This window comes from Cavia porcellus, unplaced genomic scaffold (genome assembly GCF_034190915.1).
Source record: "Cavia porcellus strain 051 isolate PalLab524CR breed Dunkin Hartley unplaced genomic scaffold, mCavPor4.1 scaffold_5, whole genome shotgun sequence".
Taxonomy (NCBI): Eukaryota; Metazoa; Chordata; class Mammalia; order Rodentia; family Caviidae; genus Cavia; species Cavia porcellus.
Genome location: NW_026947488.1, coordinates 109,176,642 through 109,182,641, shown reverse-complemented (window position 1 = coordinate 109,182,641; position 6,000 = coordinate 109,176,642).

The following is a 6,000-nucleotide window of genomic DNA, read 5'->3' as shown; positions in this document are numbered from 1 at the left end:
GGCTTAGGGTTAGGTTTAGGGTTAGGGTTAGGTTTAAGTTTTGGTTAGTTTTAGAGTTAGGGTTAGACTTAAGGTTAGGGGTTAGTTGTTAGCGATAGGGTTGCAGTTAGGGTTAAGTTTAGGGTTCGGTTTAGGGTTGGGTTAGAGTTAGGGATAATGTTAGGGTTAGGGTTAGGGTTTAGGGTTAGGTTTCTGGTTAGAGTTATGTTTAGGTTTAGGGTTAGGATTAGTGTTAGTGTTAGAAGATAGGTTTAGTGTTAGAGTTAGGGTTAGGGTTGGGGTTATGGTTAAAGGTTATCATTTGGTTTAGGGTTAGAATTAGGGTTACTTTTAAGGTTAGCGTTAGGCTTAGAGATTATGGTAAGAGTTAGGGTTAGGGTTAAAGCTTAGATTCCGGTTTACATTTAGCGTTACGTTTAGTGTTACGGTTAGCGTTTAGATATAGGTTTCAGATTATGGTTAGGGTTAGGGTTATGGTTAGAGGTTAGCTTTTGGTTTAGGCTTAGAGTTAGGGGTGGTTTAAGTGTTGGGTTAGGCTTAGAGGTTATGGTTAGGATTAGGTTTAGGGTTAAAGCTTAGGTTCAGGGTTAGGGTTAGAGTTAGGGATATGGTAATGGTTAGGTTTAGGGTTAGTGATTAGTTTTAGGTTTAGGGTTAGGGTTAAGTTTAGATGTTAGTGTTAGTGTTAGGGTTAGTGTGAGGGTTAGGTTTAGGTTTAGAGTTAGGGTTATGGTTAGGGTTAGGCTTAAGGTTATCGTTAGTGTTAGGGTTAAAATTAGGTTAGCGTTAGGTTTAGGGTTAGCGTTAGGGTTAAGTTTAGTGTTAGGTTTGGGTGTTAGGGATAGTATTATGGGTTAAGGTTAGTGTTATTGTTAGGGTTAGGTTTAGGGTTAGAATTTTTTGTTAGGGTTAGGGTTTGGGTTAGTGTTACGGTTAGGATTAGGTTGAGGTTTAGGTTTAGGTTTAGGGTTTGAAGTTAATTTTAGTGTTAGGTTTAGGGTTAGGGTTAGGGATAGGTTTAGGGTTAGGATTATGCTAGGGTTAGGGTTAGGGTAAATTTTAGGTATTGCAGTCATGCTTATACTTAGTTTAAGGGTTAGGGTTAGGGTTAGGGTTAGGGTTAGAGTTAGGTTTATGTTTAGGGTTAGTCTTATGGTTATGATTATGGTTATGGTTATGGTTATTGTTATGGTTATGGTTATGGTTAGGGTTAGGGTTAGGGTTAGGTTTAGGGTTAGGGGTTACCTGTTAGGGAGAGGGTTAAGATTAGGCTTCGGGTTGCACTTAGCGTTAAGGTTATGATTAGGTTTAGTGTTAGGCTGACGGTTAGGGTTAGGGTTAGGTTTAGTGTTAGTTTTAGGGTTAGGTTTAGGGTTCTGTTTGGGGTTAGGTGTTAGGCATAGTGTTAAGGTTAAGTTTAGGGTAAGGGTTAGGTTTACCGTTAGGTTGAGGTTTAAGAATAGTGTTACGTTTACATTTAGTGTTAGGATTAGTGTAAGGGTTAGAACTTGGTTAGGGTTATGTTTAGGGTTAGGGTTAGGGTTAGTGTTATGTTTAGAGTTTAGGGTTAGTGTTAGGGTTAGAGTTAGGGTAAAGTTAGGTTTAGAATTATGGTTAGAGGTTAGCATTAGTTTTAGGGTTAGAGTTTTGGTTTAGGGTAGGGTTACAGTTAGGCTTACAGGTTATCGTTAAGGTTAGGGTTAGTGTCAGGGTTAAAACTGAGGTTTAGGTTAGGGTTATGATTAGTGTTAGGGTTATTTATAGGGTTAGGGTTAGGTTTATATTTAGGGTTAGGGTTACTGTTAGGATTAGAAGATGGTTTAGTGTTAGGGTTAGGTTTACGGTTAGAGTTAGAGTTAGGATTAGGGTTAGCGTTAGAGTTGGCGGTTAGGTGTTAGTGATAGTGTTAGGGTTAGGGTTAGAGTTAGGTTTATGGTTAGGCTTAGGGTTAGGGGTAGTATTAATGTTAGGGTTAGGGTTTAGGTTAGGGTTAGGGTTATGGTTAGTGTTAGTGTTAGGTTTAGGCTTAGAGGTTATGGTTATGGTTATGGTTATGGTTATGGTTATGGTTATGGTTAGGGTTATGGTTAGGGTTAGGGAAAGCATTTTGATTAGGATTAGGGTTAGGGTTAGGTTTAGGTATTCACGTGTTAGGGATAGAGTTAGGATGAGGCTTCAGGTTACGGTTAGGGTTAGGGTTATGATAAGGTAAGTGTTAGGGTTACCGTTTTTGTTAGATTTATGGTTAGTTTTATGGTTAGGGTTAGGGTTATGTTTAGGAGTTAGATGTTAGGGATATGGTTGTTTTTAGGGTTAGGGTTAGGGTTATGGTTAGAGTTTAGGGCTAGGGTTAAGTTTAGTGTTAGGGTTAGTGTTAGAGTTAGGTTTAGGATTAGAGTTTAGGTTTAGGGATAGCTTTAGTTTTAGGGTTAGGGTTAGGGTTAGGATTACAATTTAGGGTTCAAGTTAGGTTTAGGGTTAAGGTTACAGTTACCGTTAGGGTTAGGTTTAGGGTTAGGTTTAGGTGTTAGGTGTTAGGGAGAGCGTTATGGTTAGGCTTCGGGTTACAGTTAGATTTAGAGTTATGACTAGGTTTAGGGTTAGGTTTAGGGTTATGTTTAGGGTTTGTTTTACTGTTAGGCTTAGGGTTAGGGTTTAGATGTTAGGGATAGATTTAGTGTTAGGGTTAGTGTTATTTTTTGTTTTAGGTTTAGGTTTAGGGTTAGGGTAAGTGTTATGTTTAGGGTTAGGGTTAGTGTTAGCTTATGGATAGGGTTCAGGTTAGGTTTAGGGTTAGGTTTTAGGGTTAAGTTTAGGGTTAGCGTTAGGGTTATTGTTAGGGTTAGGTTTAGGTTTAGGTTGAGGTTTAGGGTTAGGGTTAGGGTTAGTGTTAGTGTTAGGCTTAAGGCTAGGTTTAGGACTAGCGTTAGGGGTCTGGTTTTAGGGAGAGGGTTAGGGCTAGGCTTTGGTTTACGGTTTTTTTTAGTGTTCCGATTAAGTTTAGGCTTAAGTTTACAGTAAAATTTAGGGTTAGCTTTATGGTTAGTGTTAGGTTTAGGGGTACTGTTTAGGGAAAGAGTTAGGTTTAGTGTTAGGTTTATGGTTAGTTTTGGGGTTAGGTTTACGGTTAGGGTTAGGCTAAGGCTTAGGGTTAGGTAGAGGTTTAGGTTTAGGGTTAGAGTTAGGGTTAGAAGTTAGGTTTAGTGTTAATGTTAGGGTTAGGTTTAGGGTTAATTTTAGGGTTAGAGGTTACTGTTAGGTTTAGGTTTAGGGTTAGGTTTAGGGTTTGAGTTAGGGTTAGGTTTAGGGTTTGAGTGAGGGTTAGGTTTAGGGTTAGAGGTATGGTTTAGGCTTATGTTAGGGTTAGGATTAGGGTTAGGGTTAGGGTTAGGTCTTAGAGTTAGGGTTAGAATTAGCGTTAGGGTTAGAATTACGTTTAGGCTTATGGTAGGGTTAAGATTAGGGTTAGGTATTACGATCAGGCTTAAAGTAATTTTAGGGTTAGATTTAGGATTAGGGTTAGAGTTTAGGGTTAGGGTGAGGTTTAGGGTTAGGATGAGGTTTAGGTTTAGGGTTATGATTAGAATTTAGGGTTAAGGGTACAGTTAGTGTTATGGTTACTGTTAGATTTTAGGGTTAGTGTTAGGGTTAGGTTTAGGTATTAGGTGTTAGGGAGCGGTTATAGTTAGGCTTCGGGTTACTGTTAGTGTTAGTGTTAGGGTTACGATTAGGTTTAGGGTTACTGCTAGGGAAAGGGTTAGGGTTAGTTTTACGGTTAATTTTAGGGTTAGGTTTAGGGTTAGGGTTAGGGGTTAGGTGTTAACAGTAGGGTTAGGGTTAGGGTTAGGTTTACGGTTAGGTTTAGGGTTACAGATAGTGTTAGGATTATGGTTAGGATTAGGGTTAAGGTTAGGGTTAGGGTTAGGATTATGGTTAGGGTTATGGTTAGAGGTTAGCGTTAAGTTCAGTGTTAGAGTTTGGGATTAGCGTTAGTGTTAGGGTTAGGCTTAGGGGTTATGTTTAGGGTTAGTGTTAGGGTTAATTTAAAAGCTTAGGTTTAGCATTAGGGGTATGGTTATGGTTAGGGTTAGTTTTAGAGGTTAGTGTTATGGTTAGGTTTAGGGTTAGTGCTGGTGTTAATGTTAGGGTTAGGTTTAGAGTTAGGTTTCGTTTTAGGGTTAGGTTAGGGTTAGGGTTAGGTTTGGGGTTAGTGTTAGGGTTAGGGATAGGGTTACGTTTAGGCTTTGGTTTATTTTTAGATTTAGGTTTAGTCTTAGGGTTAGGGTTAGAGTAGGGTTGAGGTTTAGGTTTAGGGTTAGGGTTAGGGTTAGAAGTTAGGTTTAGTGTTAGTTTTAGGTTTAACATTAAGGATAGGTTACTGTTATGGTTGGGGTTAGAGGTTAAGTTTAGGGTTAGCATCAAGAATACTTTTACGGTAAGGGTTGGGGTAAGAGTTAAACATTAGTTTTAGTTTTAGGGTAAGTTTTAGGTTTAAAGTTTAGGTTTTGTGCTACGGTGAGGGTTAGGTTAGTGTTAGGGTTAGTTTTAGGGTTAGAGTTTAGGGTTAGTGTTATGTTTAGGGTTAGGGTTAATGTTAGGATTAGAAGTTAGTGTTAGGGGTAGGGTTTGGTTTATGGTTACGGTTAGGGTTAGGGTTAATGTTTGGGTTAGGGTTACAGTTAGGGTTAGTGTAGGATTAGGGTTACTGGTTGTTAGGTAGAGGATTAGGGTTAGGCTTTGTGTTATGGTTAGTGTTAGTTTTACGATTAGGTTAGTGTTAGGTTTAGGGTTAGGGTTACTATTAATGTCAGAGTTAGGTTTAGGCTTAGGTTTAGGGTTATGTTTAGACAGGGTTAGGGGTTAGGTGTTAGGGATATGGTTAGGGTTAGGGTTAGGGTTAGGGTTAGGGTTAGGCTTAGTGTTAGGTTTAGGCTTAGGGTTAGGTTTATGTTTATGTTTAGGTTTACGGATTGTGTTGGGGTTAGGGTTATGGTTTAGAGTTAGGGTTAGGGTCAGGTTTAGGTTTAGGATGAGGTTTAAGCTCATGAGTAGAGGTTAGCTTTAGGTTTAGTGTTAGACATTGGTGTTAGGGTTATGCTTAGGGTTAGGCTTAGAGGTTATGATCAGGGTTAGTGTTAAAGCTTAGCTTTATGTTTAGGGTTACAGTTAGAGTTAGCGTTCGGTTTGGAGGTTAGTGTTAGGATTAAGGTAGAGTTAGTGTTAGTTTTAGAGTTGATTTAGGTTAGGATTAGGGTTAGGGTTAGAGTTAGGATTAGGGTCAGGGTTTAAGTTTACGGATAGGGTTACGGTTAGGCTTAGGGTTAGGGTTAGGGTTAGGATTAGGTTTAAGGTTAGGGTTAAGGTTAGGCTTACGGTTAGATGTATGGGTTAGTGTTAGGGTTTGGGTTAAGTTTATGGTTAGGATTAGGGTTATGGTTAGGGTTAGGTTTAGGGTTAGGGTTAGAGTTAGAGGTATGGTTTAGGGTCAGGTTTAGGGGTAGGTTTAGGTTTAGGATTAGTGTTATGGTAGGTTTAGGCATTGGGTTGGGTTACGTATTATGGTCAATGTTAGGGTTAGTTTAACGGGTAGGGTTAGGGTTAGGGATTAATGTTAGTTTTATTGTTAGGTTTATGGTTAGGGTTATGGTTAGGGTTAGGGTTAGATTTTAAGTTTAGGGTTAGGTTTATGGTTAGTGTTAGGTTTAGGGTTAGGTTTAGGATTAGAGTTTAGGGTTAGGGTTAGGTTTAGGGTTAAGGTTACTATTAAAGTTGGGTTTAGGATTAGAATTTAGGGTTAGGGTTAATGTTAGGGTTAGGGATATGGTTAGGGTTAGTGTTAGGGCTAGGTTTAGGTTAGCCTTTGGGTTAGGGTTAGGGTTTAGTGTCAGGGTTAGGCTTAGAGTTATAATTATTGTTATGATTAGGGTTATGGTTAGGTTGAGGTATAGGGTTAGGGTTAGTGTTAGTGTTAGTGTTGGTGTTAGTGTTAGTGTTAGTTTT